The sequence below is a fragment of the Chiloscyllium punctatum genome, chromosome 12 (genome assembly GCF_047496795.1).
Source record: "Chiloscyllium punctatum isolate Juve2018m chromosome 12, sChiPun1.3, whole genome shotgun sequence".
Taxonomy (NCBI): domain Eukaryota; kingdom Metazoa; phylum Chordata; class Chondrichthyes; order Orectolobiformes; family Hemiscylliidae; genus Chiloscyllium; species Chiloscyllium punctatum.
Window position 1 is genome coordinate 60,503,631 of NC_092750.1, and position 25,784 is coordinate 60,529,414.

A 25,784-nucleotide genomic window follows, 5' to 3' on the forward strand; every position below is an offset into this window, starting at 1 on the left:
AGCAATCAAAAATTTTTAAATCGTTGCAGAACTGTTGAATTACCCACTTGAATTTTGTGAATATCCATCTAGAATTTGCTGTTTTTAGAGGTACATGGGTTTCACAGCAAGCTTCAATGCAGGCTCCATTTTACTTTAAAAACTCTTGAGATGACTAGACTACAGACTTTTGTAGTAAATATGTACCCTAGGGGGTGTGGAGAATCAGTCAATTACGCACCCCACACTAGGTCAAATTGACATGCAAGAAGATGAGCTAAAGGTAGGCTTTAGTGGGAGAACAAAAGTGGTAACTGATATTTCCTGCTGGGTTTTCAAGAAAATGTTTCCTTCTTTCTCATTTTTTTGGTTTTCAGGAGATTTGTCCTTGCTATCAGATCTGTTATGGCCCAAAGATGCCTCTCCACTTCACCCTTTGAATGATCTCAATACTATTCACTACACTGTGTCATCCTACATGTTTGTAATTTACATCTGCTATTGTTAGGCACTCTTTCAAATCTGGCCTAAATGCTTTTGTAGTTCCCAAAGAGCCACCTCAGAATCAATAGCTTCCCTAATTTGCTCTCTTCTGTGAATGTGACTGATTTGCATTCGATTTCTGCACTCTGGTAATTGACATAAATTACAAACAGATAACTTCAAAATAACATATCCCAGTGCATCTGATTTAGCACACTGTCCTGCAGCTCATCACAGTTTGTATATCTATTTTATATTATACCTTTTAATGTCGATTACTAAATGTCACTTTGAATCCCATTTGCTTGTCCGTGAATTCAATGTAGAGTTTGGTCAACTTATTTTTGCAAGTCCATATATGTTGTTTCCGTAGGGCACTTTCTCAAAGATGTCAAGAACATTGCTCTCTGAATCCACATCAGTTTTTGTTGGCTGGATTACCCTAAAGACATTTCCCTTGTTTATTCCTGATACTTCATTACTACATAAAATAATAGTATTAAGAGTCATGTGTTTATGACTGCCTGTAACAGCTTTGTTGTCTGTCATGAAAATGGGCAGCTATTCAGATCAATATATCATCATATTGTTGTGTGTACTGAATCTCTCAATTATCACCAGTGCCCCAGATATCTCCTCTTGTCTCTTATTTTGAAATAAAGGCAGACCATCCCCATGGATTCATTGTGTTGAACCCTTCTAACCTATCTTGGACATCCATCTCATTTTTATTGAAATCAGTAATTGGACTTGGGTTATTGCTTCGTACACATGGTCTGTTATTTGTCAGTCTATTGAGTGTTTGGAGACAATAATCATCCAGTCTATCAATTGCCTTGAGTTTTTTTATTTGCTTTTGCATCTTTTGCCTCATCTATGATCATCATCCTCTTGTTGTAGCAGCAATGGAATCATGTTTTATTTCTGCAATATTGCTTTGTTTCCAACTCTTTGAATTTTCATCTAACTGAGTGTGTGCAACTTGTAAAAAGGCTGCCTCGCATTGATTCATTCCTGAATCGACTTAATGTTTTTATTTGTGTGCTTGGAATACTCCTACTCACAGAATTATAGAAATTCATGGGACAGGAGGAGACCATTGGATGTTGGTCTGAGTTGACTGCCCTGGAGCATCGGAGTCTGAGGGGTGACCTTACTGAGGTTTATAAAATCATGAGGGGCATGGATAGGGTAAATAGAAAAATACTTTTCTCTGCAGTGGGGGAGTCCAGAAGTAGAGGGCATAGATTTAGGGTGAGAGGGAAAAGATATAAAAGAGACCTAAGGGGCAACTTTTTCATGCAGAGGGTGGTACGTGTATGGAATGAGCTGCCAGAGGAAGTGGTGGAGGCTGGTACAATTACAACATTTAAAAGGTATCTGGATGGGTATATGAATAGGAAGTATCAAAAATATCCAAATATCAAACTATTCCTAAATACAAATTGTAAACAGTTAAAATAAAAAAACACTAGTCACCTTTCTGCTACCTAAATACAGGTAGTTCTTCTATAACATAATGGTTGCGTTCTTGTGCAACCTTGTATTATAGGAAAATCACGCTTTAGAAACAGTGCTTAAAGTTTTGCTGATGTAATCATGTTACAGCCAACACATGTTTTAAGAGTTCGTGTTTTAGTAACAGTGTCCCCATTTCACAATTGCGTTCAAGTGAATTCATGTTAACATAACGCGCATTATAGCAGATTGACCTGTACCGCACTCATATCGAAACGCAATCGCGTTCAAGTGAATTCGTGTTAACATAACGTGCATTATAGCAGATTGACCTGTACTGCACTTATATCGAAACACATTACCCAGGAATGTTTAGTTGGCTAGGTACACTGTTCCTTTGTCCTCCTTTATCTGACTTCCTAGCATGGGGTTGCTCATGTGCTGTTCTCTCTGTAAGTTATGTAAGAAAGCTGAGGGCATGCTGAGTTTTATCCCTGATCCTCTTATTGGCTTCTGTCCAATCATGTCATGATGCAAAGTGCTGATCATCCCAATTAGGTCCCGGAACTGCTTTGCTTTTCCTTGATTGCTTTGAGCAATAGCCATTGGATATGTGACTGTAGCATGTCCACTCACTCAGCTTGAGCAATTCTCAGTCTCTCCATTGGAGCTTTAACCCTTTGCAGCCCTGGCCAACAGTATCATTTTCAGACAGTTTCATGGATGGTGTGCTTCCATGGATCTTGTTATTTTTAGCTTCCCCTGCTCAGCTCACTAAATATGTACCTAGGCTCCATCCAGGCCCTGTCATTGTGTTGTGCAGTTGCTGGAGTGGAAGTGCTTGCTTCTGCTAACTCTAACCCTCTATATTTATACCATGGATGCATGCACTAGTTCAAACGCTGCAAACCAGAAACTGCCATTCTAAATGTGGAATGGATGTTCCACTGCAATCTGAAAGGAAATGGCTGAGAAAGGGAGGTTGGTACCCTGACTCTCAGAAGGGACCTGGTGATCCAGGTGGATGGTGTGATGAAACAAAGGGCTGCCTTCTTTCCTCAGACCCACCAACAGAAGTCACAGTTCCGACCTTGCCAGCATAAACAGTGATATTCACCCTGGTGAGTGCCATTTCCACAGTCAGTAGAAATGTACAACAGCGCTGTGAGAAGGTCAATAGCTATCTGTGCTCAATGCCACCACATCATTTCTGCTTCTTTGCACTCACTCTAACCCAGCCACTGCACACACCTTCAAACAAGGCTGATGGGCATATGGCATTATTGTATGCAATGTTTTCTCCTAATGGCTTTCAGCCACGCCATTCCCCCAGAGTATGTGGCCTTCCTGTCATCTGTGCTTCCTACTTGCTGACTGGTGATGCCTCATCACATCTCCTGTTCCTGAACTATGATTAACATCTCTTCCATCCACAAGCAACTCATTCAGTCCCTCCTTTTGTCTCATTGCAGGAGAAAATATCCCATTTTAGATCTGAACGAGCAAAGGCAGGTGCTGATGTGTTCAACATTCATCTCTTCATCTCCTTAAAAGGAAAAAGCCCGTGAGATTACAGCAAAGGATCAAGGCTGCTCGTGTGGGAATGTCAAAACCTCTCTATGAAAACAACCAAGAAAGTTTAATTGTGCTGTGCTGTCTCCCATTATCACCACAGTAGACATTGCCCTGATAAGCTCAAGCTGCCACCTCTATTTCACAACTTGCTCTCTCTCTCTTCTCTTTTGCAGGTCTTAACCGTACCTAAACAGCCTCCATCCACAGCCTCTCCTCCTCCACCACCTCTGAGGGAAAAGCCACAGATCCCTCAAAGGATACAGCTGCAAGAATGCCGCCTGCACCCCCCACTAGCTCAGAGACTTCCATCGCAGTGAGCCCTCTATGTCAAATACATTCGGGATCTCACGCCAGCGGGCACATCGCTGGGACATCTGCACAACTGGCCAAGGAAGATTGCACCAGATCACTGGCTATCAGAGGACTGCTAGACATTGGGCACCTCCCCAGCCCCAGACTGGAGATGATAGCTATGGATAACTTCATCCAAGTACACTGAGGCAGCATGCAAGTTAGTGTGAAATATTTGGTAAACTGGATTGAAGGTCAGAGGAGTCAAGTACCATTATCAGTACCAGCACGGATGTACTTGGCTGCTTCTGGCTGATGGCCACCATGAAAGTCAGCTCTGGCACAATGGTCAGTAGCTGCTAGAAAAGGACACTGCACTCTATCACTTGATACATTGATGCTCAGAATCAGCAACGAAGGAACCTGAGTGATGAGGGTCTGTGATCTCACTTGCCCTCAGGCAAACAGGGAGTTGCTAGTGGATGGATGATACAGACTCCCCAAGAAATCTCTGCTCAGGACACTTCAGAGGTGCCTAGCCTCTCCACGTCCAGTCAGTCTGTGATCCCTAGCCCTGTGGAAATAGCAACCGAGGAAGATAAGCCAACATCTGAGCAGGGCACTCTCAACATATCGAAGCCCTCTAGCCAGGAATCTATCCAGTGTTGTCTGCTTCCTGGCCAACAGACTCCACTTTTCTTCCAGTGGTCTAACAGTAGACATCCTCTTTATGACATTTAGCTCTTGGAATCTCAACAATAATCATTTTCATGGCCTTCAGTTCTTGAAATGAGGCAGGATCTTCAGAGTTATCACAATGTAGCCATCATGGCCGCTTCTAGGACATCTGGTGCAGACATTTAAGATGTGGTGGCAATGATCACACATGAGTCGGACATTGATCAAGTGGAATTCTTCAATTAATGAATTCAAATGCATGATAACACAGCACTCTCAACACAGTCCTGATGAAGGGTTAATGTCCAAAACGTCGAATCTCCTGCTCCTTGGATGCTGCCCTGACCTGTTGTGCTTTTCCAGTACCACATTTTTCGACCGAGACTCTCCAGCATCTGCAGTCCTCACTTTCTTTCTAAACAATGCATGTATGATCTATCACACAGGTCCCCAATGGATCCTCGGAAGGAGTCATAGAGCCATTCGGCACAGAAACAGAGCCTTCGGTCCAACCAGTCCATGCTGACCATAATCCCAAACTAAACTAGTCCCACCTGCCTGCGCTTGGCCCTTATCCCTCCAAACATGTCTCATTCATGTGCTTACCTAAACTTATTTACACATTGTAAGTGCACACACATTCACCACTTCCTCTGGAAGTTCAACCCACACATAGATTCAGAGAGTCATAGAGATGTATAGCACGGAAACAGACACTTTGGTCCAACCTGTCCATGCCGACCAGATATCCTAACCCAATCTAGTCCCATTTGCCAGCATCTGGCCCATATCCCTCTAAATCTTTCCTATCATATACCCATCGAGATATCTTTTAAATGCTGTAATTGTACCAGCCTCCACCACTTCCTCTGGCAACTCTTTCCATATACTCACCACCCTCTGCTGCCAAATTCCTTCTTCACTATCCTATCAAGAACTACTCTCGCATAAAAAAATTGCTCATATGACTTTTTAAAATCTTTCTCTTCTCACCTTAAAAGTATTCGCCTTCGTTTTGAAATCCCCTACCGAGAGAAAAGTCACCTGCCATTCACCGTATCTATACCCCTCATTATTTTATAAACTTCTATAAGATCACCTTTCAACCTCCTATGCTCCAGTGAAAAAAATCCCAGCCTCCCCTAATAACTCAAACCCTCCATTCCCAGCAACATCCTGGTAAATCTCTTCTGAACAGTCTCCAGCTTAATAATACTCTTTTCAAAACAGGGCAACCAGAACGGGACAGAGTACTCCAGAAGAGACCTCACTAATGTCCTGTGAAACGTCAACACAATGTCCCAACTCCCATAAATTAGATGCTTCCTATGTGGAAAGGCCACCCATTCCTTCAGCAGATGACACCAATCTGCTCTGGTGTCCCAGAATGTCCTCAGTCTGTGCCTGTACTAGATTCAGTCATCTGATGAAATGACAGTAAGGACAGTAGGGTCAGAGCTTCCAATGACTCCTCCACATCCTGAGGGGGATCCCCTGTTATGGCTTTTTCATCTGGAGTCTGCTCAGCAGCCATTGGAGGTTACTTTTAGACCTGGGCTAGGAACCAAGGGTGATGTCTTGGAACAGCGCATGGGTTTCTCTCATAATTTGAGAAGCCCCTTAAGCTGAAGGCACAGTTGGTGATATGAATGACAAAGGCAGGTTCCCATTTCGGAGGAGAACCAGCAACAGAAATATCACAGCAAGCCAGCTTTCAACTTTGTTGCTTTGCTGAGCTTTGAGTCCAGTTTTAAAGGCAAAGATTTCGAAAGGGGATAAAAGTGAAGATCTGCTCGACCTGAACACAGATGTCTGCACCACTGCTGTTATGAGACAAGGAACTGAGCTTGCAACATCTCTAGTTTTTAGTGTTTTGGAGTGTCAAGCAAGAGTCATCCCCTAGCTGCAAGCATTCTGTTTCTTTAGGAGAAGCTTTCTGAAGAATGTACTTAAATGTTTGGTCCCAGTGGGATGACGGTTCACCGAGGTGGAGTACTAGTGTGTTCCTTGTGCTTTCTCTTCACTCTGCATTTCACATAACCACAAATCCACTTTGTTCTATCCATGTACTGCGTAAGTTCATAATTGATGCTTTGGCTCATTAATTATTTAATATTTAGCAAAGTTTCCCCCCTTATTGATCCAGTTGCCTAAAACGCTCAAACTGATCCTGGTCACTGAAAATGGAGACAGGATAATATGAATTAGTGAATTGGGAGACTCTACTGATGACATCCATAATTTCATGCTGAAGGTATATATCTGTACAGGTCCCTTAACCAATTGCACAATGCTGTTCTCCACATGCCTTTTTTTTTGTTGTTTTTAAATGTCTAGTTCTTACCCCTCAATTTATTTGCATTTTTCCTCAATTTTCTGTCTAAAATGCAAGTTTGCCATTTCATTTTCTTTAATATCTGATCAGGAATTTCGCCATTTTTTAAAAAACCTCCAGGTTTATTGCATTTTCTGCATTTACTTTGTGTAGTAGCAATATCTACAAAATCTCCAATGGATTAGTTAAGGCTTGAATCTATTTCTTTTGTCAGGCTGTGCTTTGTCAAGTATTTTTTCTATCAAATTTCAAAATCATTTTGCATATTGCTGAAAATAATTTCCCATGTTCAGCTGTGTGGCCATGAAAGAAAATGTCTTTCAGTGATCTCCCCTGAGAAATTGAAAATAAGTGAGATCTGTGCTTTTCAATCAGCTCAAAACTTTCACAAAGCAATAAAAAAAATCATTTACTTAACTTTCATTGTCACTAGTGCATCTTGGTTGGCTGAAAATTCCATTTCAATCAAGAAAGATTCAAACTATCATTAAAATATTGGTTAGTTTTCTTGCTAAATGAACACATCCAAATTGTTCTGGAGTTGATAAATAAGTAATCAAATAAATGATGATCTGAAGTGACACCTTTTCAGAAGGTTGGTGTAGTGGCTCAGTGGTTAGTCCAGCTGCCTCACAGCACCAGCAACCTAGTTTCGATTCCAGCCTTGGCTGACTGTCCGTCTAGAGATTTCACATTCTACATGAGTCTCTGCGTGCTCCGGTTTCCTCCCACAGTCCAAAGATTGGTAGATTGGCCATGCTAAATTGCCCATAGTGTGCAGGAATGTTCAGGCTAGGTGGATTGGTCATGCGAAATGCAGGTATAGTGTGGGTCTGGATGGGTTGCTCTTCTGGATGGGTTTGGACTCGATGTAGCAAATTGCCTGCTTCCACACTGTAGGGAATCTATGAAGTCTGCATTTTCAGCCTCACCTCTTAATTTCATTTCATTTTCTTTGATCTGATAATCAAATCTATTTAAAGACCATGCATCAGTGAAGAAGGTTTTCTAAGATTACAAAGGACTCTTGATTAAATGGGTCAATAGACTGAAAGATGGCAGATCGATTTCAATTTGGATAAATGCATGGTGTTGCATTTTGGTACAATGAACAAGTGTAAGGCTTATGCAATTAATGGCAGAGCCTGGGGTAATGTTGCAGAGAAAGATAGTCCTAGGATTTCAGATACATAATTCTTTGAAGTTTGCATCACATATAGACAGAGTGGTTAAAAAGGCATTTGGCATGCTTGCCTTCAATGCTCAGTCCTTTGAGTATAGGAGTTAGAGATATCAAATTAGTGTTGGACAAATATCCCCTTTAGAAGTCTATTTATAATTACCTTTTTCTACAGTACAACTTCAGACAGCAGTAGCCAGGTTGGTGGCACTACAACTGGCTTTGGGGCACAGCAGGACATTAGTGATAGGAGACTCGATAGTTAGGGGCACAGATAGGAGATACTGTGGCCACAAACGAAAATCCAAGATGGCATGTTGCCTTCCAGGTACCAGGGTCCAGGACGTCTCAGAGCAGCTGCAGAATGTTCTCAAAGGGGAGGGTGAGCAACCAGAAGTCATTGTGCACATTGGTCCTGCAGAGTGATTTCAGAGAGCTAGGAAAAAAGTTAAAAACCAGGACCTCGTTGGTGATAATCTCAGGATTACTTGCAATGCCATGTGCTAGTGAGGGTAAGAACAGGAGGATATGGAAGATGAATGCATGGCTAAAGAATTGGTGCAGGAGGCAGGTATTCTGATTTATAGATCATTGGGATCTTTTCTGGAGCCAAGGTGACCTGTTCAAGAGGGATGAGTTGCTCCTGAACTGGAGGGGGGGGGGGGTCAGATTTGTAGTGTTGCAAGAGAGGGTTTAAACTAGATTGTCAGGGGTTGGGGTGGGAATCCTCAACATCAGGGAAGCATGTGCAAAGCTCGAAGGAGATATCGTAATCAGAAATAGCTAAGGGAAGAGATAGATCAGGCTGGAACATGACAGGGAGCATTTATTTCAATGCAAGAGGACTGACAGGTAAGGCCGATGAACTCAGAGGGTGGATAGGTATGTGGAACTGGGATATTATAGTCGTTACAGAAACATGGCTAAGGGAGGGACAGGACTGGTAGCTTAATGCGCCAGAGTACAGATGCTTTAGGTGGGACAGAGGTGCTGGTAGGAGGGGAGGTGGAGTTGCATTTTCGATTAGGGTGAGTATCACAGCAGTAATCAGAGATGAAATAACTGAAGGATCATCCAGTGAGGCTTTGTGGGTGGAGCTAAGAAATACAAATGGAATGGTGATGTTATTGGGGTTGTACTACAGGCCCCCAAATAGTCAATGGGAATTAGAGGAACAAATATGTAGGGAGATTGGGGAGATTTACTGTGGAAAAGGACATGGAAGATATAGAATGTGGGGGAGTAGATGGTGGCATATTGAAAAATGTCCCTATTACAGAGGAGGAGGTGCTGGATATCTTCAAATGCATTAAAGTGGATAAATCTCCAGGACCTGATCAGGTGTATGCTAGAACTCTGTGGGAAGCTAGGGAAGTGATTGCTGGGCCTCTTGCTGAGATATTTATATCATCGATAGTCACAAGTGAGGTGTCGGAAGGTGAAGGTTGACTAACATATTTAAGAAAAGTGGTAAGGACAAGCCAGGGAACTATAGACCAGTGAGGCTGACTTCGGTGGTGGGCAAGTTGTTGGAAGGAATCCTGAGGAAAAGGATTTACATATTTTTGGAAAGGCAAGATCTGATTAAGGATAGTCAGCATAGCTTTGTGCATGGGAAATCATGTCTCACAAACTTGATTGAAGTTTTTGAGGAAGTAACAAAGAAGATTGATGAGGGCAGAGTTGTGGACGTGATCTATATGGACTTCAGTAAGGTGTTCCTCAAGGTTCCCCATGGGAGACTGGTTAGCAAGGTTAGATCTCATGGAATACAGGGAGTGTTGCTGAACAAAGAGACCTTGGAGTGCAGGTTCATATTTCCTTGAAAGTAGAGTCACAGGTTGATAGGATAGTGAAGAAAGCATTTGGTATGCTTTCCTTTATTGGCTGGAGCATTGAATATAGGAGTTGGGAGGTCATGTTGCAATGCACAGGACATTGGTTAGGCTACTTTTGGAATATTGTGTGCAATTCCGGTCTCCTTCCTATCAGAAGGATGTTGTGAAACTTAAAAAGGTTCAGTAAAGATTTACAAGGATGTTACTAGGGTTGGAGGATTTGAACTATAGGGAGAGGCTGAATAGGCTGGGGCTATTATCCCTGGAGTGTCAGAGGCTGAGGGGTGACCTTATAGAGGTTTATAAAATCGTGAGGGATATAGATAGGATAAATAGACAAACTCTTTTCCCTGTGGTGGGGGAGTCCAGAAGTAGAGGGCATCAGTTTAGGATGAGAGGGGAAAGATATAAAACGGACCTAAGGGCAACATTTTCACGCAGAGGTGGTGCATGTATGGAATGAGCTGCCAGAGGAAGTGGTGAAGGCTGGTACAATTACACCATTTAAAAGACATCTGAATGAGTACATGAATAAGATGGTTTGGAGGGATATGGGCCACGTGCTGGCAAATGGGACTCGATTGGGTTGGGATATCTGGTCAGCATGGACAAGTTGGACCACAGGGTCTGCTCCGGTCCTATACACCTCTATGACTCTGTAACTATGACTTGAAGGAGCAATAGGTTTGTCATAGTCGGAGTTTTTAATTTTCCTAACACAGACTGGGACTGCCAGAGCATTAAGGGCTTAAATGGGGTAGAATTTGTTAAGTGCATTCAGAAAATGTTTCCTCAAGCAGTGTATTGCGGGTCCTACTCGGGAAGTGGCAAAACTCAACCTACTATTAGGAAATAGGGAAGGACAAGTGACTGAGGTGACAGTTGGGGGAGCACTTTGGGAGCAGTGACCATAGTTCTATTAATTTTAAGATAGTTATGGACTGGGGAATCAAAGATGGTGGCAGTCTGAGTGGTCTGCTGTGCTGGGATCTGTGCCATACCCCTGGGCAAGGTGGACCTTTACCACCATCCCCCACCCCCCAACCTTCTTATCAACACCCCCAGGAGAAAAAAAGTATTAATTTAAACTTAGTGAATATTTGGAGCTGTTGAAATCATCTGGGACAGCTTTAAGGCCAGGATGAAGTCTAGGAAAGGAAAGGGGCCTATAGGAACACAGCAGATAGGGCACTCCTCTACTGCATCAGAGGTGCCTGCAGCCAGTACTCGGTCTCCCCGGATGGCACCTTTAGATTCAGCAGGACAGCAGCACATACTCTGGGAGTTTACCAAGCTCTGAGAGTGGAGCAGCAGTTGAGCCACTATCTGCCATGCTAAAAACGCTTGAGCAGGAAATCCAGCTGTTGGAACAAAGAATGGAGGCAGTGGAGGAGAGGACCAGTGGAGATCGGAGACTGTAGCGGAGGTCTCGGGAGGAAGAACCCAAACGCAAGAAGACCAGGTTCAGATCCTTCAAGATCAAGTCGATGACCTAGAAACCAGAAATCAAAAGAAAAGCTTATGGAGAATGCTGGGAGAATTCTGGGAGAATGCGAGGAAGGCGAGGACCTAGTCAGCTTTCTGCAGGGATGGCTCCCGAAGTTCCTGGAGCTGGAGTTGGCGTCTGGCCTGGTAAGCGTGGAGCGGACCTACCAGATCGCAATGCTCAGGCCTGGGCCGGACCTGCACCTAGTGCAGCTCCTGTATTATAGAGAAAAACAGTTAATAGTGGAAGCAGCAAGAAGATTGGGAAGGAATTCACACGTTTTAATGTATAAAGGCTCAAAGATAAGTTTTTTTTCAGGACTTTTCAGGAGCCCTGATTAAGACGAGAAGAACATTTGATGATAAAAAAGAACTAAGGGACCTGAACATTCAATACTCCTTGAGGTACCCGGCTGTGTTGCTTTCCACCCGGGGGGGGCAGATGGTATATAACTTTGACTCCACAGAAAAGGTGAAGGACTTTGTGAAGTGTTTGAAATGAAGGACCTGAGCCGGGGTGGGAGGGGAGGGGCCATCATTGTGGACAATGGTTTGGAGTTTTTTTTAAATTACCTTCCTTTCTACTTCCCCCTCCCCATTTACCCGTTTTTGTGGTTATTGGTTTTATATGTACAGTTTTGTTGTAAAATTGTAAAATTGGAATTATTTTATATATCGGTCGGTTGATATTATCTAAGGTTCCTTTTTTCTTACTGCTGTCCTCTTGATTTTGTATTGGGGGTGGCTATATGTGTGGCTAAGAAAAGAGGAAGGGGAGATGGGTATTCATTGTTAACTTGCAGAATGTAAATAACAGGCATTCCTCATTTATGATTTGCCTGGGGCTAGGCCACGGCCTCAGCTAGAGAGAGTTAAGGTGGTACTAAGGATTGGGAGGGGTGCCCCCTATGGGCAAGGGGATGATCTCGAGTGAATTGGGGGTTATTTTGCTGTCTGTTTCAGTTAAATGTAGTGCTTATTTTTAGATTACTTACAGTGTGGAAACAGGCCCTTCGGCCCAACAAGTCCACACCGCCACGCCGAAGCGTAACCCACCCATTCCCCCTACATTTACCCCTTTACCTAACATTACGGGCAATTTAGCATGGCCAATTCACCTGACCTGCACGTCTTTTGGACTGTGGGAGGAAACCGGAGCACCCGGAGGAAACCCACGCAGACACGGGGAGAACGTGCAAACTCCACACAGTCAGTCGCCTGAGTCGGGAATTGAACCCGGGTCTCAGGCGCTGTGAGGCAGCAGGGCTAACCACTGTGCCACCGTGTGTTGTTTTTGTAGGAATAGATCTTAGATCTCATAGAATTAATATTTTTGTAACTCGTCATACCTCAGATAAGCTCCCTCCTCTTGGGAAACCACAGGCTGCCCTAGATGACTGTGGCTAGTGATTTGTTCAGGTGATGCACTGGGAATGTAAAAGGGAGTCATTCCCCCATTAAAAGAAAGAAGGTGCTGACAAGCCTTAGGAAGGAAAAGGTGGACATTGCCCTACTGCAGGAGACGCATCTAACTGATAAGGAGCACCTGAAACTGCAGCACAGGGATTATGACAGGGTATTTTTCTCATCCTTCAGCTCTAAGAGTACAGGATTAGCTATACTCATAAGAAGGAACCTCTCTTTTCAGGTAATGGAGCAGATTAAGGATGAACATGGACGGTTTAGCATTCTTAAAGCCCTAAGACATGGAGAAGAATATGGTGTTTTGAATGTATATTGTCCCTCGGCCCACTCTCTTAAATTCCTGACTGATGCTATGGCTAAATTAATGGCTAAATTGGGGTTCACCGTATGATTATAGGAGGGGATTTTAATCACCTAATAGATCCAGAGGTTGACAGGGTGCCAAAAGGCCTAGCAGGTATGCCCGTGCAGTCTCAACAGTTGGTGGCCACGTGCGATGAGTTGGCACTAGTGGATGCGTGGAGGGACCTCCACCCTAATACAAGAGACTTCACACTCTATTCCAACCCACACAAGCATCATATGCAAATTGACATACTCTTTATGCCAGCTGATGGTTTGGACAGAACATTGGCATGCAAAATTGAGAATATAACTGTTTCCGCTCATGCACCAGTGTATTAAGATGTTAAAGTCAATGGTAGTGGAATGGGTGCACGTCACTGGTGCATGGATCAATTTTTGTTAGGGGGTGGTAAATTTATTGAATATATTACAAGAGAGTTCAGGACCTTTTGGGATATTAATTCAGGTATGGCTAGTAATCCGGCAATGCTTTGGGAGGCCACTAAGGCATATTTACGAGATCTGATCATTTCATATTCGATGACTAGAAAGAGGCAGAAGGAGGAGCGGCAATGGATGCTGGAGGCCCCACTGAAGGTAGCTGAGAAAACATACTATAATAGGCCTTCATTGGTCAAGCTGCAGTGGGTCATGGCTCTCCGGCTGCTCTCGGCTCATTGCACACACAAGTGGCTAAAAAAGAGGTCTCCTTTGCCAAACAAAGATTGTTTGAATTTGGAGATAAGCCTGGTAGATATCTGGCTTATCTGACTAGGAGGAAAAAAGCTTCCCAATCTATTACCTCTGTTGGGGAGAAGGCTGATACGATTACCAGCGAGTTGAAAAAGATCAATGTTAGGTTTAGGGAATACTTTGAAGAGCTATATTGGTCAGAGGGGAGCGAACACGATACAATGGCAATGTACTCCTTTCTTGAAAGTCTGGACCTCCCCAATAGAAATACGGAACAGGCTTCCCTTTTGAATGTGCCTATAATGCTACAGGAAGTGCAGGAAGCAATAAGGCATCTCCAGGGGCTAGGTGGATTCCCAACTGAATTCTATACGGAATTCCATAACATGTTAGTGGAGCCATTTCTGGGGATGTACAACTATTCTTATACATAGGATTGTCTGTTGCCTCGTCTTAGGGAGGCTAATATCTCCCTCATTTTAAAGAAAGGGAAAGATCCCGAAGAATGTGCTTCATATAGACAAATTTTGCTGTTGAATGTAGATTTTAAAATTCTATCCAAGGTGCCACCTCTCATGTTGGAGAAGGTCTTGCCCTATATTATAAAAGAAGACCAGACAGGTTTTGTTAAGGGCCGTAGCTCCTCCAACAATACCAGGAGGGTGGTGAACATAGGACAGGTATGCCAGGAAAGATTGATCCTCGGGTTTGTGGTCTCCCAAGACGCAGAAAAAGCGTTTGAATGGATAGAATGGCAGTATCTATTTGAGGTCCTAGAGCACTTTGGTTTGTCTGGGGTGGGGGAGAGGGGTGGTTTCCTTTGTCAGATGGGTAGCAGTACTGTACAACGATCCTAAGGTGGCAGTCATTACGAACGGTTTTAAGTCAACTAACTTTAATATTGGAAGAGGTAGTCGATGGGGGTGTCCTTTATCACTTGCCTTGGCGATTGAGCCTTTAGCTGAAGCTATCAGAAGGGATCCTGAAATAGTGCTGCCACAGGTGGGAATGGGGGAGCATAAGATCACCCTACGTGCTGGCAGCGTCCTTTTATTTTTGGCCAATCCGGAGAAGTCTGTTCCTCGACAGATTCAACAATTAATTCATATGGTGGTTTCTCGGGTTACAGGATCAATTTTATAAAATTGGAAGCCATGTCAGTAGGGGGATTAGCGGAGGTGCCTAATCTAAAGGATGGAATATAATTCCTGTTTCGATGGTCATCAAAAGGTTTTCTGTATTTGGGAATTTTTATTACCCCTTCCTTCCACCAGCTGTATAAAGCTAACAATGTACAACTACTAGAGAGGATAAAACAAGATTGGCAGCAGTGGGAGGGATTACCATTATCATGGTTGGGCTGAATAGCCCTGATTAAGATGAATGTTCTTCCTCAACTGCTGTACCCCATGAGAATGCTTCCCATTGTTGTTACCTAGACAAGTGTTACGGAGGCTCAATGGTTGGCTAGGCTCCTTTATTTCGTGCCACAGATGTCCTCTAATTAAATTCACTAAATTGCAGCTTTCGCATTCTGAGGGAGGGGTGCATCTTCTGTATTTGAAGAAATACCAAATAAGTGCTCTGTTAACATATGTTGGTAACTGGGTACGGGGGAATTCGGAGCCGATTTGGCTTGATATTGAAGCCTCGCAGTCGAGATGCCCTTTAATTAACTTATTATTCATGGACAGGATGAAATCCATGACCCCGCAGTGTAAAAGTCGAATTATTTTAAATACGGTAAAAGCCTGGAGGATAATGAGGCAAGACGAAGGCAATTGGTCCAAGACTTCGCCATTTACCCCATTGGTGGGAACCCAAGGATTTAAAATTGGGACAATGGACTCCGGCTTTAAGGCATGGGAGAATAAGGGAATTCTCTGCTGGGAGACTTATTTGAGGGGAGGTCCTGATGTCATTTAGTCAGTTAAGTCAGAAATATGGATTGTCTAATAGGGATCTTTTCCAATATTTCCAGATAAGGGACTATATACAGAGGAAGACCATGCTCCTCGGTCAGTATTACAAATCAGACGTGGAGAAAAGGGTACTTCGGTGTATGGGTGCTGTTTCACTTAGTACTTCATATCATTTACAGAAAGGTCGCGCCTGGGGAGACATGGAAAGGACTCTGTAGGACATGGAATCGAGACTTAGGAGAGGATATTTCGTCGGAGGTATGGGAAGACATCTGGGGGAATGTAAGGAAAATCTCAGTATGTAACAGAGCGCAGGCCACGCAATTGAAGATCTTACACAGGGCTTATATGGTGCCAGAGAGGCTAGCCAAGTTCAACAGAGGAGTATCATCAGGGTGTCCCCAATGTAACATTAGTATAGGCACACTCACACACTACTACTGGTCATGTTGTAAGAACCAGAGATACTGGAGTGCTATAGTGGGGGAGCTAAAGGTTATTCTGGGGATTGAAATTAATGAGGTATTTCTCCTCTTGGGGTTGCCAAATTTTCCCTCTCTAGGGGAACACGAGAAGAGATTGTGCAATATTCATACCTGAGGAGCAGATCCTCAGATGCTGCCTGACCTGCTGTGCTTTTCCAGCACCACTCTGATCTAAACTCTGGTTTCCAGCATCTGCAGTCCTCACTTTTACCTAATCTTCTTACCCACTGTTGCGAGGAAGGACATTCTGGTGAACTGGATGTCAGAAAACCCCCCCAGATCTTATGGGGTGGCCAAAGTTTGGGAGAAGATTTGTAGCTCAGGTGCTCGTTGTTGTGGTTCTGTTCGCCGAGCTGGGAACTTGTCTTGCAAATGTTTCGTCCCCTGTCTAGGTGACATCCTCAGTGCTTGGGAGCCTCCTGTGAAGCGCTTCTGTGCTGTTTTCTCCGGCATTTATAGTGGCCTGTCTCTGCCGCTTCCGGTTGACGTAGGCGTAGGCTGGTGATGGAGCATCTCCCTCAATACTATCTCACAAACGTGTTGCACCACAAAACAGTGCAGTTTTATAAGATGTGGTGGCCCTTTCTAAATTCTATTGACACAGACTTATCAGCAATATTAATTAGAGCCGTGGTATAGCCGTGGGAATCAGTACGGGTGCCCACGGGGCCCTGGGAGGAGGACACTGAGGGGAAAAGAATATAGATACTGTAGATGGTGCTCCCAGGGAGGGATCCTCAGAGGAGGTGTGATGACTGAGATAGAATAAAGTAGTGAGATATTATTTAATCTATGTTATTTGAACTTAGTTTAAGTTAGTATTTATTGAATATGTTTGTAGTTTAGTTTAAGTTAAGTAGATATGTTTGTTTTGTTAACAATGGTACTGTGTTATGACCTTTTTTGTACTACCTTTCTTTCTGTTGTGATGGTGTTATTCTTTTTCTTTGTACATAAATATTTTGTAAAAGATTTAAAAAGGTTTTCAATAAAAATATTTATGAAGAAATATAGTTTTGGAGATGGACAAACCTGGTCACAGGTTCAAGTTCTAAACTGGGGCAAGGCAAATTTTGATAGAATTAGCCAGGAGCTTTCAGGGATTGATTGTAGTAGTTTGTTTGCCGACAAAGGAACCTGTGGCAAGTGGGAGGCCTTTAAAAGTGAGATAGCTAGAGTTCAAGGTCTATATGCTCTTGTGAGGGTGAAGGTCAAGGTTGGGAATAGGGAACCCTGGATGACAAGAAATATTGAGGCTTTGACCAGAAAAACAAGGAGCTATAGGTCAGGTTCGGGCAGCTGGGATCAAGGGAGTTCCTGGAGGTATACAGGGAATACAGGAGTGTAGTGAAAAAGGAAATCAGGAGGGCAAAAAGGGGGCACAAGATAGCATTGGCTGAGAAGATAAGGGTGAATCCAAAGATGTACTTGAAATCTATTAAAGGAAAAAGAATAACTAGAGAGAGAAATGGGCCCCTCAAGGACCAAAGTGAACATGTATGTGTAGAACCAGGAGATGGGTGAGGTACTCAATGAATATGTTTTCACTGTGTTTATCATGGAGAAAGACATGAAGACTTGGAAACTTGGGGAAGTTAGTGGTGATATCTTGGGGACAGTCCATATCACAGTACAGGAGGTGTTGGATGTATTAGAATGTATGAAGGTGGATAAATCTCCTGGTCCTGACCAAATATATCCAAGAGCACTGCAACAGGCTAGAGAAGGGGCCCTGGCTAATAATTTTGCATCACCTTTAGCCATAGGTGTGGTCCCGGAAGATTGAAGGGTGGTGAATGTTATGCCATTATTCAAGAAGGGCTGGAAAGAAAAGCTTGGGAACGACAGACCAGTAAACCTAACAGCTGTGGTGGATAAGTTATTTGAGAAGATTCTGAGACACATGCATTTGGAAGGACAGGGTTTGATTAGGAATAGTCAACATGGCTTTGTGAGTGGGAGTTCATACCTCACTTATTTGTTAAAGTTCTTTAATGAAGTGATCAGGAAGGTTGATGAGGGTAGGGTGGTATACATGGTCTATGTGGATTTCAGAAAGGCCTTTGATAAGGTTCCACATGGTAGGCTGCTCTGGAAGTTTAGATTGCATGGAATCCGGGACAAGCTGGCAAATTGGATACAAAATGGGCTTAATGGTAAGAAGCAGAGGGTAATAGTGGAAGGATGCTTGTCAGATTGAAGGCCTATGACTAGTGGAGTGCCTCAGTGGTCGTTGCTGGGCCCATTACTGTTTGTTATCTATTTATCTGATTTGATGAGAATGTACAATGCATGATTGGTAAGTTTGCAGATGACACTAAAATAGGCGGTTTCGTGAACAGTGAGGAAGGTTATCAGAAATTGCAGCAGGACCCTGATCAGCTGGGAAATGGGCCGAGAAATGGCAAATTAAGTTTAAGATAAATAAGTGTGAGGTCTTGCATTTTGGAAGGTCAAATCAAGGTAGGAGTTTCATGGTGAATAGTGGGGCCTTAGGGAGTGTAGTGGAACAGAGGGATCTTGGAGTTCAGGTTCACAACTCTCTGAAAGTGGAGTCACAGATAGACAGGGCAGTGAAGAAAACCTTTGACACAATGGCTTTCATCAGTCTGGGCATTGAATATCAAACTTGGGAAGTTATATGGCAGTTATTCAGGACGTTGATGAGGCTGTACGTGGAATATTCTGTTCAGTTCTGTTCACCTTGTTAGAGGAAGGATGTTATTTAACTGAGAAGAGTGCAGAAGAAATTGACAAGGATGTTGCCAGGACACAACTATCTGTGTTATCAGGAGGGGTTGGACAAGCTAAGACTTTTTTCTTTCGAGCGTAGGAGACTGAGGGGAGACCTTATAGAAATGTATAACATCATGAGAGGCATGGATAGGGTTAATGCACTCAGTCTTTTTCTCAGGGTTGCCGAACTGAGGACTAGAGGGCACCACTTCAAGGTTAGAGGGAAAAGAATGAAAGAGAACCTGAAGGTGGTACGCATATGGAATGAGCTGCCTGCCAGCAGAAGTGATTGAGGTGGGTACATTAACAACATTGAAAAGCATTTGGACAAATACATGGAGAGGAAAGAATTAGAAAGATACGGGCCAAGTGCAGGGGAATGGGGTTAGCATGGATGGACATTTTAGTCGGCATGGTGTAGGACTCTAGGACTCTATGACAGTGCCAGAAAGATACTCAAAAGAAATAGTGAGTGAAATAAGGAATAAAAAAAGGAATTGAGTTACATGTTTTGAAGTTTATTAATGGCATTAATTATTTACGTAATTATTATATTACAGACTTAAACATCATCTGGCTTTTGTGTTGAGTGATGTCACAATAAATTGTGTAAACATTACTAACACACCATTCTCATTCCATTACACCGAGACAGTTACCTTTATAATGTAATGCCACATATTGTAATGTCACTTAATTATCTTAAATACAGACTTCCCATCTGGTCTAGAATTCCTGCATTAATGCAACAATGCCTTCCCTCTCTAAACTGGAGAGGGTGAAGATGAGAGATAAGACATCACTCAGTATCTTGCTGGACCTGTTTGCTCCACATCTACTGAGGAATCAATGGACTAAATTGGAAACCTAAAGACACAATGTCTTACGGTCAAGTGGTAAATTTTTTTAAATTTCAAAAATATACTTTATTCATAAAAATTTTATGATAGCTGTGCAGTTGGTGATGCCATTCATATGTATACATTTCATGTCTTTACATACAGAGGTCAGACTGAGTCATTTTTAGATTAGATTAGATTAGATTATTTACAGTGTGGAAACAGGCCCTTCGGCCCAACAAGTCCACACCGACCTGCCGAAGTGCAACCCACCCAGTCCCCTACACTTACCCCTTTACCTAACACTACGGACAATTTAGCTTGGCCAATTCACCTGACCTGCACATCTTTGGACTATTTACAAGTTTTTATGTTATTCATCCAGGTGTTTAGCTGAGGTGTTAGTGGAGCCCAATTGCTGCGTGACACCCATCCCCATTCTTCTTCAGCTGGCAGACCTTATACGGTGGTCTTTTCCCACCGTGCCTTGTCGGCAGCTGCCCCAAGCTTCAGCGTGTCCCTCAGCAGGTAGTCCTGGATCTTGGAATGTGCCAGTCTGTAACACTCAGTCAGGGTCAACTTCTTCAGCTGGTGGATCAACATGTTTCGGACAGGCCAAAGAGCGTCTTTGACTGAGTTGACGATCCTCGAGGCACAGTTGATGTTCGCCTCACTGTGCGTTCCAGGGAACAGACTGTAGAGCACGGAGTCCCGCTTCATGGAGCCGCTCGGGATGAACCTCAACAAACACCACTGCATTCGTCTCCAGACTTCCTTTGAGTAGGCACATTCCAGAAGGAGGTGTGTGATGATCTTGTCCCCTCCTCAGCTGCTTCGAGGGCAGCGTGTGGTGCAGCTGAGAGTCCGGGTGTGCATAAATGATCTCACAGGCAGAGCACTTCTCACCACCAGCCAAGCCATGTTTTGGTGCTTGTTGGAAAGTTCTGGTGATGAGGCATTCTGCCAAATGGCTTTGACAGTCTGCCCAGGGAACTGCTCGATAGGATCCACCCTCTCTTTTTCCCGAAGGGTCTCAAGGACACTACGTGCTGACCACTTCCTGATGGACTTGTGATCAAAGGTGTTTTTCTTCATAAACTTCTTCACGAAGGACAGGTGATACGGAACGGTCCAACTACTCGGAGCGTTCCGCGGCAGCGAGGCCAGGCCCATCCTTCGCAACACCGGGGACAGGTAGAACCTCAGTACGTAGTGACACTTGGTGTTTGCGTACCGGGGATCCACGCACAGCTTGATGCAGCCACACACAAAGCTGGCCATCAGGGTGAAGGCGGCATTGGGTGTGCTTTTCCCCCTTTGCTCAGATCTTTGTACACTATGTCTCTTTGGACCCGGTCCATCTTTGACCTCCACATCATGTGGAAGATGGCCCGGGTGACTGCAGCTGCACAGGTTCTGGGAATAGACCAGACCAGTGCCACATATAAAAACAGTGACAGTGCCTCACACCTGATCACCAGGTTTTTACCCACGATGGAGAGCCACCGTAGCTTCCATCTGCCCAGTTTCTGCATTGCTTTCCTGATCCGCTCCTCCCAAGACTTGGGGCACGTCCCAGCCCCTCCAAACCAAATACCCAGCACCTTCAGGTGGTCAGTCCTGATGGTGAAGGGGATAGAGGATTGGTCAGCCCAGTTCCCAAAGAGCACGGCCTCGCTCTTGCCTCGGTTGACCTTGGCCCCCGAGGCCTGTTCGAACTGGTCACATATGCACATGAGTCTGTGCACAGACAGCGGATCAGAGCAGAAAATGGTGATGTCATCCATGTACACAGAGGCCTTAACCTGCAGGCCCCCACTGCCAGGAATAGTCACCCCTCTCAGGCTCTCATCCTTCCGGATGGACTTGGCAAATGGCTCTATGCAGCGCACGAACAAGACGGCAGCCCTGCCTGACTCCAGATCTGATTGGGAAGCTATCTGATTCCCACCTATTGATTGAGACTGCACTGACAATGTTGGTGTAGAGCATTCGGATCCAATTGCAGATTCCCTCCTCAAAGCCCATTTTGGAGAGAAAATCCCTCATATACGTGTGTGATATTCCGTCAAAGGCTTTCTCCTGGTCCAGGCTGATCAGGCAGGTGTCCAACCCTCTGTCTTGCACATAGGCGATCGTATCCCTGAGGAGTGTGAGACTCTCAGTGATCTTCTTGACTGGTACAGCACAGGTTTTGTCAGAGTGAATCACCGACCCCGGAGCAGATCTGACCTGGTTGGCGATGACATTTGACAAGATTTTGTAGTCCACGTTTAACAGTGAGATTGGTCTCCAATTTCTGATTTCCTCCCACTCCCCCTTCCGCTTGTAGATGAGGTTGATGATGCCTTTCCTCATGGATTCACTCATGGTACCTGCCCGAAGCATACTGACATACACCTCCAGCAGGTCCTGGCCAATCAAGTCCCACAGAGCGGAATAGAGCTCCACCGGTAAGCCGTCGCTTCTGGGAGTTTTATTCTTTTCGAAGGACTTGAGGGCCTTGGTCAGCTCATCCAGAGATAGCAGATGGTCCAGCCTCTCTCATGTTCCGTCGTCTAAGACCTCCGTGATAGAGGACAGGAATGACTGGGAGGCTGCACTGTCGGTTGGCTTTGAGTCATACAGACTGCCATAGAAGGATTTGCTGATCCTCATGATGTCAGCCTGAGATGATGTTACCGAGCCATCTTCTTCCTTCAGAATGACCGGCCTGGGCATAGCCAGCAGCAGTGGAAGCTGTTGTGGGACGGCCAACCATTCACTCCTACCCGCTGGGACGTACACATTGATTAGTCTCAAGGGAACGTTTCTGTTCATAGCATCAGCGACGAGGAGGCGCCCGCCCACCACCTCCTTAACCTCGGAGATGGTGAAGTTGCCTCCCCGCAACAGGGTACCCAGGCCTGAGGAGTGGTTATCGTTGCCCCCCGACCACACTGATGGCCCATGGGCCCACAAGCACGACCATCTCCTGTAACTGCTGAGGTGCGGTATCCCACACTCCTGCAGAAACAGGACATCGGCTTTGACATTGGCCAGGAAGGCCAACCTTGAAACACATCGCACAGCAGATTTTATGCTGTGCACATTAATGCTTGCAATTCTTATTCCCATTTTTAACAGGTTGTGAGGTTACCCTTGTCCATTTGCCACTGGTCCTGCCCCACTGCGGTAACTGTCTGCATCCCTGTGATGAACACAAACTGCTGGACCCTCGCGGGGCTGAGGTAGCTGTCCAGCTCCTCACTGGCCCCATTTGCCCGCTCCAGTGTCATCAGGCCGGGACCAGGGTCCGCACAGTCCGGTTCTATATCTGACAGTGGGGCTGTCAGAGGGTCGCTGCTCCCAGTAACCTGGAGCTGTGTGGCGGTGGGGGCCTCCTGGCTTTCACCTGGTGGGGGGGTGGTCTGTTCCCATTGCCTCAGGAAGTTCGTCCTTTCCTGTTAGGCAGGTGCTGCCCTCCTTTCTCCCCGCAGCGCTCTGTCTCTTCTTTTGGTGACGACCCTCCTTGCGCCCGTCCTCACCCTCTGAAGAGCTGTCCATGTCTTTCCCGTGCAGCTGCCGTTTCCCCCTTTTCTGGGAGGTTTTGGCAGCCTGATGGGTTTTCTCCCTCCTGTTTTGTACAAGAATCCATTGGTCTGCCTCCTTCGTTCCCTCCTCCTCCTCCGTCTGTCCTGTAGGAGCTTCGATTGGCCGCTGTACCTCTCCGGTGGCTGTCATCTGCTCCGCACCGGCCTGTCCTTCCTTTTGCGTGCCTCCAGACACTGTTCTCTTGCTGGTTTGTGCTGCATAGCTGTTCTTTTGTGGTCCACCTCTGGCCATCTGCGCGTAGGTGGTGGCCCCTCGTCTTGGGCAGGCCTTGTCCACGTGGCCCACCTCCCCACACAGATTGCAGTTCTTGGCCTCCTTGCATTCTTTGTTCGGGTGACCCTCCTGCTTACAGTTCCAACAGATCGTGACCTTACAGTCCGCCGCTACGTGGCCCGACCTCCTGCAGGTTTGGCAGACTTTCAGCTGCCCTGCATACGTCAGGTACCATCTGCTCCCTCCGTGATTTTTGTTAATTTCAAAAATATACTTTATTCATAAAATAATTTGATGGTCTGTACAGTTGGTCATGCCATACATACATAAACATTTGCATATAGAGATCAGAATTTTATCATTTGTATATACAGGTCTGTATGTTTATCAATCATATGTCCATATATCAAGCTGAGGCGTCAGCAGAGCCCAAATGACTGCGTGGGCCCCCTGTTCTTCTTAGGCAGGCAGATGTTACATGGTGATCTTTCCCCACCGCGCCTTGGCGGCAGCTGCCCCAAGCTTCAGCGCGTCCCTCAACACGTAGTCTTGGACCTTGGAATGTGCCAGTCTGCAACACTCAGTCGGGGTCAACTCCTTCAGCTGGAAGATCAACAGGTTTCGGACCACCCAGAGAGCGTCCTTCACCGAGTTGATGATCCTCCAGGCAGAGTTGCTGTTCGTCTCGGTGTGAGTCCCGGGGAACAGGCCGTAGAGCACGGAGTCCCGCGTCACGCCGCTGCTTGGGACGAACTTCGACAAACACCACTGCATTCCTCTCCAGATGTCTTCTGTGTAGGCACATTCCAGAAGGAGGTGTGTGACAGTCTCGTCCCCTCCACAGTCACTTCGAGGGCAGCGTGTGGTGCAGTTGAGAGTCCAGGCGTACATAAAGGATCTCACAAGCAGAGCCCTTCTTACCATCAGCCAAGCCATGTCTTGGTGCTTGTTGGAAAGTTCTGGCAATGAGGCATTCTGCCAAATGGCTTTGACAGTCTGCTCAGGGAACCGCTCGATAGGATCCGCCCTCTCCTTTTCCCGAAGGGTCTCAAGAACACTATGTGCTGACCACTTCCTGATGGACTTGTGGTTAAAGGTGTTTTTCTTCATAAACTTCTCCACGAAGGACAGGTGATACGGAACAGTCCAACTACTCGGAGTGTTCCGCGGCAGCGAGGCCAGGCCCATCCTTCGCAACACCGGGGACAGGTAGAACCTCAGTACGTAGTGACACTTGGTGTTTGCGTACCGGGGATTCATGCACAGCTTGATGCAGCCACACACAAAGGTGGCCATCAGGGTGAAGGCGGCACTGGGTGTGATATTTCCCCTGTTGCCCAGATCTTTATACATCGGGTTCCTTCGGACCTGGTCCATCTTTGACATCCATATAAATTGGAAGATGGCCCGGGTGACTGTAGGGGCAGAGGTTCTGGGAATAGACCAGACCTGTGCCACGTATAACAGCAATGACAGTGCCTCACACCTGATGACCAGCTTTTATCCCACGATGGAGAGCCACCATAGCTTCCATCTGCCCAGTTTCTGCCTCACTTTGCTGATACACTCCTCCCAAGACTTGGCGCATGCCCCAGCCTCCCCGAACCAAATACCCAGCACCTTCAGGTGGTCGGTCCTGACGGTGAAGGGTATTGAGGATTGGTCAGCCCAGTTCCCGAAGAGCACGGCCTCGCTCTTGCCGCGGTTCACCTTGGCCCCCGAGGCCCATTCGAACTGGTCACATATGCACATGAGTCTGTGCACGGACAGGGAGGCCTTAACCTGCAGGCCCCCGCTGCCAGGAATAGTCACCCCTGTCAGGCTCGCATCCTTCCTGATGGACTCGGCAAATGGCTCTATGCAGAACACAAACAAGGTAGAAGAGAGAGGGCAGCCCTGCCTGACTCCAGATCTGACTGGGAAGCTATCTGATTCCCGCTCATTCATTGAGACTGCACTGACAATGTTGGTGTAGACAGTCGGATCCAAATGCAGATTCCCTCTCTAAAGCCCATTTTGGAGAGAACATCTCTCATATACCTGTGTGATATCCTGTCAAAGGCTTTCTCCTGGTCCAGGCTGATCAGGCAGGTGTCCAACCCTCTGTCCTGCACATAGGCGATTGTATCCCTGCGGAGTGCGAGACTCTCAGCAATCTTCCTGACTGGTACAGCACAGGTTTGGTCAGGGTGAATCACCGACCCCAGAGCAGACCTGACCCGGTTGGCGA